General features: G+C 47.1%; 1 protein-coding gene across 1 annotated transcript in view; it reads left to right on the top strand.

The window, feature by feature from the left end:
- The window catches only part of Vit (vitrin), a 74,637-nt gene that overhangs the window by 48,919 nt on the left and 13,261 nt on the right, over positions 1-12,457 (top strand). The gene's annotated exons all lie outside the window — the stretch shown is intronic.

The raw sequence follows: 12,457 nt of genomic DNA, 5'->3' as shown, positions 1-12,457 counted from the left end.
CCCTACAACAGGTTACAGATATGACAGACCATAATCAAAAGAAGAAAAATCACTTATAAATCTCCCATTTGTATCCACATTTCAAACAGGTGGTCTGATCAACAACTATTAGGGACAAGATAAAGATCATATTAGCCATAAAGGGGCATTGGTTACCCATGATGCTTTTCCTTGCCACATAGCCATTGGAATTGGAAAGCGACCTGGAGCTTAGTGCTCTTTTTCCTGAGCTCCAGAGATGGCTTGGCCTTTCCTTCAGGGCTACCTGGAGCAGTGCGCTAGTTATGGTTGTCATGTGAAGCCCTTGGCAGGACTTTGAGATACTACAAAAATAAGTGAAAATGCTTTCTTTTAAAAATAACTTATAATGTATACTTATTCCTATCTTCTATTTCAGGAAAAATTGGTAGCTTGGCTAACTGGCAGTTACAGATAGTTAAGAGTCAATTATAAATAGCCAGTTGCTGCAAATGCCACCCATCAGTGTCCTGTGACCTAACATGAGGTTTTTTTACTTGAAATCAGGAGGGGGAAAAATTGGCCCTTTTGGTCATTTTTACCTGGTTCTTGAAATGTCAACCCACTTTTGTTCCTATGTTATGTTTTAAGATAGCAAATGCAGAGCAAGACTTCCTATAAAGAACAAATGTATTTAGTGCCACCAGATGTCCTGTTCAATTTTATTGGAGGATTCAAAACTTGCAGTGTTATCTTGCATCAAAAATAGCTGATTTAAAAAGCTTGTGTGTATCTGGGTTTCTGGTGCGATATGAAAATAAGGAAAAAAAGAGGAATGGCCAAAGAAGTGCTGTGTGTTGATGAGAATGAGGATTAAATAATAAATATAGATGGGAAGCAAAATAGGAATCCCTCTACCCTGCTGTGGTGTGAATGGGGCCTCAAGCAACACTGATGTGGGGGGCGGGGCTTGTGGTATAAATGTGGCCTCGAGCAACTGTGATGTGTGTGTCGGGGGGGGGGGGGGTCTGTGGTGTAAATGTGGCCTTGCAGCAACAGTGATGTGTGTGTTGAGGGGAGGTGCTGTGGTGTAAACATGGCCTCAGAGCAAGAGTGATGGGGGGGCTGTGGTGTGAATGTGTCCTCAGAGCAACAGTGATGTGTGTGTTGAGGGGAGGTGCTGTGGTGTAAACATGGCCTCAGAGCAAGAGTGATGGGGGGGCTGTGGTGTGAACGTGTCCTCAGAGCAACAGTGATGGGGGTGGTCTGTGGTGTGAGCATGGGCTTGGAGCAAGAGTGATGTGGGGGCTGTGGTATGAACATGGCCTCGGAGCAACAGTGATGTGGGGGCTGTGGTGTGAACATGGCCTCAGAGCAACAGTGATGGGGGGGCTGTGGTATGAACATGGCCTCGGAGCAACAGTGATGTGGGGGCGGGGCTGTGGTGTGAACTTGGCCTAGGAGCAACAGTGGTGTGTGTGTTGAGGGGAGGTGCTGTGGTGTAAACATGGCCTCAGAGCAAGAGTGATGGGGGGGCTGTGGTGTGAATGTGTCCTCAGAGCAACAGTGATGGGGGGGGGGGTTGTGGTGTGAGCATGGGCTTGGAGCAAGAGTGATGTGGGGGGGGGGCTGTGGTGTGAACATGGCCTCGGAGCAACAGTGATGGGGGGGCTGTGGTGTGAGCATGGGCTTGGAGCAACAGTGATGTGGGGGCGGGGCTGTGGTGTGAACTTGGCCTAGGAGCAACAGTGATGGGGGGGCTGTGGTATGAACATGGCCTCGGAGCAACAGTGATGTGGGGGCGGGGCTGTGGTGTGAACTTGGCCTAGGAGCAACAGTGATGTGTGTGTTGAGGGGAGGTGCTGTGGTGTAAACATGGCCTCAGAGCAAGAGTGATGGGGGGGCTGTGGTGTGAATGTGTCCTCAGAGCAACAGTGATGGGGGGGGGTTTGTGGTGTGAGCATGGGCTTGGAGCAAGAGTGATGTGGGGGGGGGGCTGTGGTGTGAACATGGCCTCGGAGCAACAGTGATGGGGGGGCTGTGGTGTGAGCATGGGCTTGGAGCAACAGTGATGTGGGGGCGGGGCTGTGGTGTGAACTTGGCCTAGGAGCAACAGTGGTGTGTGTGGAGGGGGGGGTGCTGTGGTGTGAATGAGACCTCAGAGCAACAGTGATATGGAGGAGGCTGTGGTGTGAATGTGACCTCAGAGCAACAGTGATGTGTATGTGCCGGGAGGCAGGGGGGCAGTGCGGGGGGAGTGAGGGCAGCAGCCAGGGTTACTTCCCAATGGACCAGGGCGGTTACCTATGAGGAAAGTAGGTTTGTTATGAAAATGACTTTGGCCTGTCTTGACTTTGCTGTCTCAGGGTCTCTTCCCTCCCACCACCTGCCGTGGGATGACACAGCACTAAACCCTCCCCAGAAATGGGGTCTGCGGCCCCCAGAAATAGAAGAAATAGAATTATTTTCCTAATAAAAGTCCCCATCTGTAGCCTTGGGATATAGTAACACAAAACAAACACAGTCCCCACCCCACCCCTTTGTTTTCCTAAAGAGAGCCCTTCACTTTCTTGCTTTCCAGTTTCCCTTTCTGAGCATCCTCTGCAGCTGCCTTTCCTCCATCTGTATTACTTTAATTTAAAGCATTTGGAGCAAATGTGTGTCTGTCCCTCCATTTTATGCTCATATAAACTAATCTGTCACCTTTGCCTTGCTGGTAGCAGGGTGGGGAGGAGAGCATGGTGAACTGGCTGGCAGGAGATCTGAATTCTGACCTCAGCCCCGCGGGGTGGGGTGGGGGGGAGGGGATCTTGCACGATCACTTAACCTCTCCGTGTAAGTGCTGACACCTGTGAAATATGGGGTCAACTGATGATTTATTAGGGCTCCGCCAGCTCTGCCATGGCATAATTCAGTGGCTGGCTCAGAAGGTAGCCAATAGAGGAATGTCAGGCTAAAGGGACAGCAAGCAGCTTCCTCCTGCTCGCAGCCCTGAGTCCTGATCAGGTGGGCTGATCCAAGATGAAATGATGGGCTGCTGGGCTTGTCCGGCCACTGTGGGCTGCGAGAGACCAAATAAATTGGCAGGTGGCCTGACAGGGCTGAAAGGAGTTGCAGTATCCAGCTGAAATTGCTCTTTATTAAAGGTGCACGGTGGTCCCACCTCCCACCTCTCCTCAGTTCTCTCATCACTCAAGGGTGTTAGAGCAGGCAGAGGAAGGGAGTGGCTGGGGCAATGGACAAGATGTCGCTGAGCTCAGCTCTGTACGCTGAAAAAGGAAAAGCTTGTGTGTGCGGTGCAGTGAGGTGGGGTGGGGCAGAATGGGAATCTGAATCCACGCACAGCCTTGGGATTCTCTCCAGATCCAGTTGCCTTCTGTGTGAGCCAGGGTTCTCCTGAGGAACAGAAACAGTAAGAAATAAGATTGTCAGAATGAGCTTATTTGATTGGCTTACCCAATTAGAGCCTGGATGGTCCCATAGAGGCTGCCTGCAGGTTCAAGAGCCAAGGAAGTCACTAGCCCGCTTGGGCGGAGAAGCTGCAGCTCAGAGAAGGGGAGAAGGATGATGGGGACTTCTCTGAGGCCCCACGCTTGAAGGCGGCTTCCAGCCCACGGACAAACCCTGAAGAAGCTGCTATGCATGGGCAGCAGAAGGAAAATGCAGCTCCTGAAGATGCATTCCCCTGCACCCGCCTTCTGCTTCAAAATCTTGGTGTGTGTGTGTGTGTGTGTGTGTGTGTGTGTGTGTGTGTAGGCGGTTTGGAGTTTGCAGTCACATACATGCCATGGCACACCTGTAGAAATCAAAAGACAAGATTCTTCCTCTCTGCGCCAAGGGGCCAAATCCTAGCTGCCAGACTTGCACAGCAAGTGCTTTTATATAATCCCCCTTGTCTGCTTTTTTAGCCCATCCCAACTCCCAGACTGTCCAACGGTAGTACTCAACCCCTGAGTAGGTCTTCCTCAGTCTGTTTTTACCCACGTACCAATATTCTCAGTTAAACACCCTCTCGAGACACGCCCAGACATATGCCGAGCCTTTTGCTAGGTGTCCCTCAGGTTAAACTTAGCCACCTCACTCACGGCACTCCCACATGCAGGTAAAGTCATTCCTTTATCTTAGAATCACGGCGCCTGAAGACTCCTGCTTTTGCCTTGCCGTGGTGTCGCGAGATCTCCAGGCCCTGCCGAGAAGTACCTACCCCATCAGGACCAGCCACAGAGGAGGGGCGGAGGTTGAGAAGAGCCTAGAGGACCCAGTGACTGACTAAATGTCTCCACCTCCCAGGAGCCCACCTCCATTTCCGCTGATGCTGCCCCACACAGCTCCCCCGAGAGGAGCTCCTCAGGACAGCGGACTCAGAATTGAGACTCTGCAAGGTTTAGACTCTGCAAGAATTAAATTACGAGCTTCAAAGACCTGTGCCGAGTAGTAACGGGAAATACGAAATAAAAGTCCAAGATGTATAAATTTGTGAAATGCAATATGTTGGATCCCTGGGGAATCCTGAAAGATGTCATGGGGACAAAGAACAGACCCACACGTATCCTAGTGAAGTGAAGTTTCTGGAGAATTCACAAGACTGAGAAGACACTTGTCACACTCTCTCCAGTGTCTCCTGAGCTCTTTGCCTGTCTATTTCCCTCTTGGATACCAGCACCCTCTACCAGGCTCTTGCTTTCTGTTTCTCCAGTACTGCGCCTTGCACTGGCCTTCCCTGTGGTCCAGGCTGAGAGGTCTGACCCTCCACAGTTCTGGCATGTTCTCTCCCCTCTTTCCTGCCTGCACAGCTCATAACGCACGATCATGAATCCTGTCAGCAACCATGGTATTCCTCCCACAGTTATCACGTGCCTTCAAGAGGACAGGTGGCATTTGGTGCAGACTAAGAAATACCACGCGGCTTTCCTAAGAACACCCGCTAAATGCACAACCATGGAGAGAGGGCAAATATCGGACGGGTTAATCCTTACGGGTTAATCCTTCAAATGTCAAACAAAATCGACTTCAAAGGAAGACTGTGGCTCATCTACCAGGAAAGCAGTTTATAACTAATGCTTCCCACCAGCCCAAAGGCAGACACTCAGTGCTAGGTCAACGGCCAAGGCGCCGTCTTCCACATGCATTCTCAAATTAAAATTATACAAGCCACAGGTGTGTAATTGCGCCTACTACCAAGGGGGCGCACTAACAGAGAACAGCACAGCCGGAGCTCCTTGTCTGGTGAACTTTAGCGGGCAGGGTGACTGCAAACAGCACGCAGCTTGCCTTGTGGCTCCGCCCACATCCCCAGGTGCTAACTGCCCCTTAGACTTCCAGTAGTTTTTCATGTCAGCAGGATAAAGGGAAAAGAATGTTGCACGTTCTCTTGGATGCCATCGCCAAGTCTAGGGCATCAAAATAGGAACGATGGTTTGGGAACACAGACTAGTTTTTTTCATTTAAAATAAATGTTTTTAACCGGGTGCAGTGGCGCAGGCCTGTAATGCCAGCACTTGGGAGGCAGAGGCAGGTGGATCTCTGTGAGTTTGAGGCCAACCTGGTCTACGAAGTGAGTCCAAGACAGCCAGGGCTACACAGAGAAACCCTGACTTGGGGTGGGGGTGTGGGGGACCTAAAATGAAAACAATAAATACATAAATAAATAAATGTTCCTTTGCCCTGGGGTTGACAGTAGCTCCCTCTTTTGTAGAGGATGACTTGGGTTATGCCTCCTATATCTTCTTGTTTCTCATTCCCCTGGTTCTCAGCCTTGGACTGAAGACTTGGCAGTCACAATCAGCGGAGCAGCAGGCAGGCCAGTGCCTTCTGTGGATCAGTGGCACCACCTACCCATGGACAGGCAGAATGCAGGGAGGGAGCAAAAGGGGCATTGCTCCTGCGGCTGCAGAGAGTAACTGCCCTAACAGTTATCCACATGCAAATGTCCGAAGGCTGTGGACCATGAACCGAAGGGACCTTGCTGACATAATTAGAGAGAGATTGGTGCCTTGCTGACCTACTATAATAACAAGTCTGTGAAAGCGGAGAGGCTTTCCTAGCTGTTGTCCACCAGGGACACCGACTGGAAGAATAGAGATGCCTATTGCAGGCTTTGAGGACAGAAGAGGTCATGAGCAAGGGACACAGGCATTCTCCTGAAGAACGCAAAGGCCTTCTGACGATGTGCACCCCTGCCAGCACCCTCAGCACTGGACTCCAGACCTTGGAAACTGTGAGCTTGATGTGTGTTGTCCAGGACACGTTTGCTACAGCAGCGATAAGAAATAAACACAGCTGACAATGTATTCACTCTGCCACGCAGTCGGTGGCTGCGGCAAAGCAAGGAGTGGGAGCAACTGGGCATGGGATGCAGCAGAGATGTGGCCAGCAGATGTGAATCACAGCACGCGCATGGAAGCACACAAACAACATGCACATGTGCATCTTCATAAGTGAGAAGGGCAGCCTAGGCTCTGACTTCACATCAGCATCACTCAGGGAGCTTCTAAGAGATGCTTCTTTCTTCCTCCCAGGCCATGATATGTATAGTCACAGATATGTGGAACAGAACCAGACAAGAGGATACGGATTTGAAATGGATACTTTAACCCCTTATTCCTGTGAACTTGATGTGTGGCCAATGTGAGAAGCACCTGGACCGGAAGGCACTGCCTTGCTTCCGAAGTACAGGAGTGCAACACTTGTCACCCACAAGCTTCTCAAGTTTTCCCGGCTGCTGTTTGTCCCCATAGTTGATCTTGCCTTTCCAGGAACTAACAGAACCCTAACCCAGACAGCTGCCTGCCACCTCACTGAGCGGACTCTCCATGTCTTGGACAAGACCCCACCCCGCCACTTTCCTCTTTCAGACAGTCTTCAAAGTTTAGCGACCTGAAAATACAACACACAAAAGAATATCAGGGGCTGGAGAAATGGCTCATAGGATAAAAGTGTTGTCACACAGGCTGGAGAGATGGCTCAGTGGTTAAGAGCACTGTCTGCTCTTCCAAAGGTCCTAAGTTCAATTCCCAGCACCCATATGGTAGCTCACAACCATCTGTATTATGATCCAATGCCCTCTCCTGGTGTACATGAAGACAGTGTACTCATTCATATACATAATATATAAATAAATATATTTTTAAAAAAGTGTTGTCACACAAACATGAGGACCTGAGTTCCTATCCCCAGAAGCCATGTGCACATCTAGACACTGCAGCATGCTTCTGCAGTGGTAGCGCATCTACAGGGAGATGCAGAAAGAGAAGGGGACTCAGGAAACTCATGGACCAGCTAAAGCCTAGCATGCACAGTGGAAAAATTAGTTAGTGCCTCAAAACAAGGCCAAAGACAAAGACCGACCTCAGCATGTGTTCCATAGGACATATTCACCCATACCTACACACATGCACACACACACACACACATACACATCACATACCTACCACATACATGCGCATATGCACATATGATACAGAAAGAAAGTATTTTTAGAAAGAATCTTGGGCCTTTTCTTTTCCCTCTGTGATGTCATCTTATTTGTCAACTTGCCTACATCTGAAAACAGCTGGGACCCAAGCTACTGAGTGCTCCAGAAAGGGGGGATTTTCTTAATAAGCTTATCTGAACCAGAAAGAATTGTCTTAAATCTGGGCCACACCCCCTGGTGGCAGCCCATATAAAAGGACACGGGAGAAGGAAACTTCATTTTGCCTGCTTGTCCTCACTCTTGCTGGCAAGTTCATCTATCCTGTTACCGTGACTAGTGTTAATCCAGGCTCTTCAGGATTCCAATGTAGACTGAAGATCAGTAGTTCTCCAGGAATTGCCAGGACTCCAACGTCATATTAAAACAACTGAAACATCCAGCCTCGTGAGCCGAGACAACTACTAGCTTCTCAGCCTTTTCAGCCAGCCAATGTAGCCTACCTTGACCACACCCTACAAGGCAGTCTAATAAATCCCCTTTTAATACATATACGTATTAAAATGTGTGACACACATATGTGTGTATATTATATATTTTATAATACATACTTTTGTTATATATGTAATATATAATAAAGAGGGATTTATTATATGGGCTCATATAACACATATACCATGTATATTCATTCAATTGGTTCGGTTCCTTTAGATAACCCCAATACACTGTCCTGTGCAGTTCTCTTGAGGCCCATACAAAACAATCACATTGGGCTGCCCAGTGACTCCTGTGAGCTCCTAGCACACATTGGCTGGGTTTGTACAGCATCCTCTGAGACCACCCTCCCTCTAGAAAAGTGGACCACCATCTCAGTGCACATAAGAACCACTTCGGGGGTCCTTAAAAATTCTGATGCCCAAGCCAAGCATCAGTTCTGTGAAATCATAACTTGTGCATGTGGAGCCAAGGCGCCACTGGCTTCTCAGGTGATAATCCATACAACTGGTGAGGGAAGGCATAGCTATTCCTGTAGGCTGTGCTGCCATCGTGTGAATTCTATGCTAGACCAACATGCCTCTTTCTAGGCGGCCAATCACAGGGTGGTGGGGCTCCATCCTGTCCCTTCTTCAATCTTTCCTCGCCTTTTCAAGACTTCTTTCTTTTAACGACTTAGTTTTATTTTTAATTATGTGTATGCATGTGTTTGTGTTTGGGGGGATGAGTGTGTGAGTGTGAGCACACTTGTCCATGGAGGCACGAAGAGAGAGTCAGAGCCAGAGTTATAGATGTGGACACTGAACATGAGTACCGGGAACCAAACTCGGGTCTTCTGCAAGGACCTCTGCACACTCTCAACCACTGAGACGTTATCCATCTCCCCGTCTCTAGACTTCTTCTTCTTCTCCTCCTCCTCCTCCTCCTCCTCCTCCTCCTCCTCCTCCCTCCCCCGCCTCCTCCTCCTTCTTCTTTTGCAGTGTTACCTTTATTTTATTTATTTATTTTTTTAATGTTTTTTTTTAATTATTAATTTATTCTTGTTACATCTCAATGTTTATCCCATCCCTTGTATCCTCCCATTCCTCCCCCCCCCCATTTTCCCATTATTCCCCTCCCCTATGACTGTTCCTGAGGGGGATTACCTCCCCCTGTATATTCTCATAGGGTATCAAGTCTCTTCTTGGTTACCAGCTGTCCTTCCTCTGAGTGCCACTAGGTCTCCCCCTCCAGGGGACATGGTCAAATGTGAGGCACCAGAGTACGTGAGAAAGTCATATCACACTCTCCACTCAACTGTGGAGAATATTCTGACCATTGGCTAGATCTGGGAAGGGGTTTAAAGTTTACCTCCTGTATTGTCCTTGGCTGGTGCCTTAGTTTGAGCGGGACCCCTGGGCCCAAATCTGCCTATCATATTGTTCCACTTGTAGATTTCTAGGACCCTCTGTATCCTTTTATTTTGCTATTCTCCCATGCGTCTCTCATTTAGAGTCCCAATAGGATGCCCTCCCCTCTGTCCCAGTTTCCTGGTAAGTGAAGGCTTTCGTGGGACATGTCCCTTGGGCTAGTATGCAGATATAAGTGAGTATATACCATTTGATTCTTTCTGCTTCTGGGTTAACTCACTCATTATGATCATTTCTAGCTCAATCCATTTATCCACAAATTTCGGGAATTCCTTGTTTTTAATAGCTGAGTAGTATTCCATAGTGTATATGTACCACAGTTTCTTTATCCACTCTTCTACTGAGGGACACTTAGGCTGTTTCCATGTTCTGGCTATTATGAATAAGGCTGCTATGAACATGGTTGAGCAAATTTTCTTGTTGTGTGCTGGAGCATCTTCTGGGTATATTCCAAGGAGTGGAATAGCTTGGTCTTGAGGAAGCCCTATTCCCATTTTTCTGAGATAGCACCAGATAGATTTCCAAAGTGGCTGTACTAGTTTGCATTCCCACCAGCAATGAAGGAGTGTTCCTCTCTCCCCACATCCTCGCCAGCATGTGGTGTCGCTTGAATTTTTGATCTTAGCCATTCTGATGGGTGTAAGATGGAATCTCAGAGTTGTTTTGATTTGCATTTCCCTGATGACTAAGGAGGTTGAGCATTTCTTTAAGTGTTTCTCAGCCATTTGATACTCCTCTGTTGAGAATTCTCTGTTTAGTTCCAAGCCCCATTTCTCAATTGGGTTATTCGGTTTGGTGGTGTTTAATTTCTTGAGTTCTTTATATATTTTGGATATTAGACCTTTGTCAGATGTAGGGTTGGTGAAGATTTTTTCCCAGTCTGTAGGCTGTCACTTTGTTCTCTTGACAGTGTCTCCTGCCTTACAGAAGCTTCTCAGCCTCATGAGGTCCCATTTATTAATGGTTGACATTAAGGCCTGGGCCGTTGGTGTTCTGTTCAGGAAGTTGTCTCCTGTGCCAATATGATCCAGGCTCTTTCCCACTTTTTCCTCTAAGTGGCTTAGTGTCTCTGGTTTTATGTTGAGGTCTTTAATCCACTTGGATTTGAGTTTTGTGCAAGGTGACAAATATGGGTCCAGTTTCATTTTTTTACACATAGACCTCCAGTTAGACCAGCACCATTTGTTGAAGATGCTATCCTTTTTCCATTGAATGGATTTGGCTTCTTTGTCAAAAATCAAGTGACCATATGTGTGTGGATTCATATCTGGGTCTTCGATTCGATTCCACTGATCAACCAGCCTGTTGCTGTGCCAGTACCATGCTGTTTTCTTTATTTTATTTTTAAAATATATTTTATTAATTTATTCATAATACATCTCAATTGTTATCCCATCCCTTGTATCCGCCCATTCCTTCCTCTCTCCCATTTTCCCCTTGCTCCTCTCCCCTATGACTGTGACTGAGGGGGACCTCTTCCCCCTGTATATGCTCAGAGGGTATCAAGTCTCTTCTTGGTAGCCTGCTATCCTTCCTCTGAGTGCCACCAGGCCTCCCCATCTAGAGGATGTGGTCAAATATGGGACATAGACTTCTTCTTTATTCTTTCTTTGCTTGTCACTGGCAACCTCATTGCTGATCTTCTGGATTTTTAAAGTGTCCACTAAGACCCTGCTACTTAAAGCATGATCCACACTGTCACCACGGCATCAGGGAGTTAAAAATATACAACCTCAGATCCTGTGCTGGCTCTCCAGGAGCAAAACTTCATCTTAACATGAACCAAAATGACCAGAGCCATGTGAATGTGGGAAGCTGTGCTACCTAGACATCCCAGTGGTCACCTGGGGAGGCCCCCAGTGTGGTTCCAGATTAACATCTGGTGTGCCCGTTGCTTCTGGATGGACTCCCAGGTTATCAGATGGAACATCCTGTTTCCTCCAGCAGAGAGTGGTTAATGCAGGTTTATTTTCTTCTATTTGGAAAATATTGCTAATAATTACATGAAAAATCAATTCTGGAAGAGTCTATTCCCCCCTTTCTGTAACTTGGAAATCAAAGGCCAGTGTCCATTTGTAAGAGTTGTTGTGCAAAGTCCCTCAGCTGGTTGGGCCAGGACACATGCACTAAGGCTGGCAGTAGCCTAGCAGTAGTGCTACAGATCTCAGAGCTGTTGAGGGGTTGGAGCCAGAATTGTTTTCAATTTGAGCCCTCAATGAGCAAGTCTGTCACCTCCCCTACATCCACCAACACGTTCCTCGGAAACTCTTCCTGATCTCACAGACATGCTTCTTCACATTGGCCAAGTCCACGCCATCCCTACTTCAGCCTACAATGAAAATTAAATGGCTAAATATAGATTAGTTTATAGTAATCTTCAGGCATTGCCTGCTTAGAGGGAATAGTTTTTAAAAGGTTCTTGCTGGAGGAAATATAATTAGCTAATATTTCTCTACTTGTATAACAAATTATTTTGAAAGGTTCATCCGCTTGTTCAAAGTGTTCAGAGGTAGACCAGTAGACTCCGGGATGTCAACAGAACAGTAGGGTTAGGATTTTAACAGAAGCTCTCCAAAATCCACGGCCTCCTGAATCTTCCTGAGAATGAATCACTAGAGTCTTTGTTTTAGAAACTTCTAGGCCAGTGTTTGATTTTCTTCTTAAATACATATCAAGTAACCCATACAGTTTAACAAATGCCACTAGTAAGTTTTACTATGAAGGAGGTATGGATGCACTGTTACCCAACCTACCTCCCCAGTCTTTCAAAGAAACGACCCAGACTCACCTTGATTGGTGTCCTTGCTTCCAAAACCTGCTCCCAGCAGCCATCTGCTGCTATGAAAGTTATTCCTTTTTATGCACAGCAAACTTCTTGGCTCCACATAATTTTCTTTGCATTAAGCCTAGTTCTTCTTCCAAATGTAAGACAATTTCATGTTTTGTCCTTAAACCGTAAACATCTTTATTTTTTTCCTCTTGTTTTCAAAGTAAACCTCTGATCCCGCTGAGGCAGAAAAATGTAGTCTCATTTCATGAGAACCTATAATAAAATTAAAAATTCAAATATTTCCACTTTTGTAACTAAGTGCCTGCTGCTGTTACTTTATAAGGAAGATAATTTTATTTAGCTCAAATTTACAGAGGTTTCTACCAGCTTTTGCCTGACTCTGGTGAGGAGCTT

The sequence above is a fragment of the Acomys russatus genome, chromosome 1, assembly GCF_903995435.1.
Source record: "Acomys russatus chromosome 1, mAcoRus1.1, whole genome shotgun sequence".
Lineage (NCBI taxonomy): Eukaryota > Metazoa > Chordata > Mammalia > Rodentia > Muridae > Acomys > Acomys russatus.
Note: the sequence above shows the minus strand (reverse complement) of the source record. Positions and strands in the feature narration are given on the sequence as shown.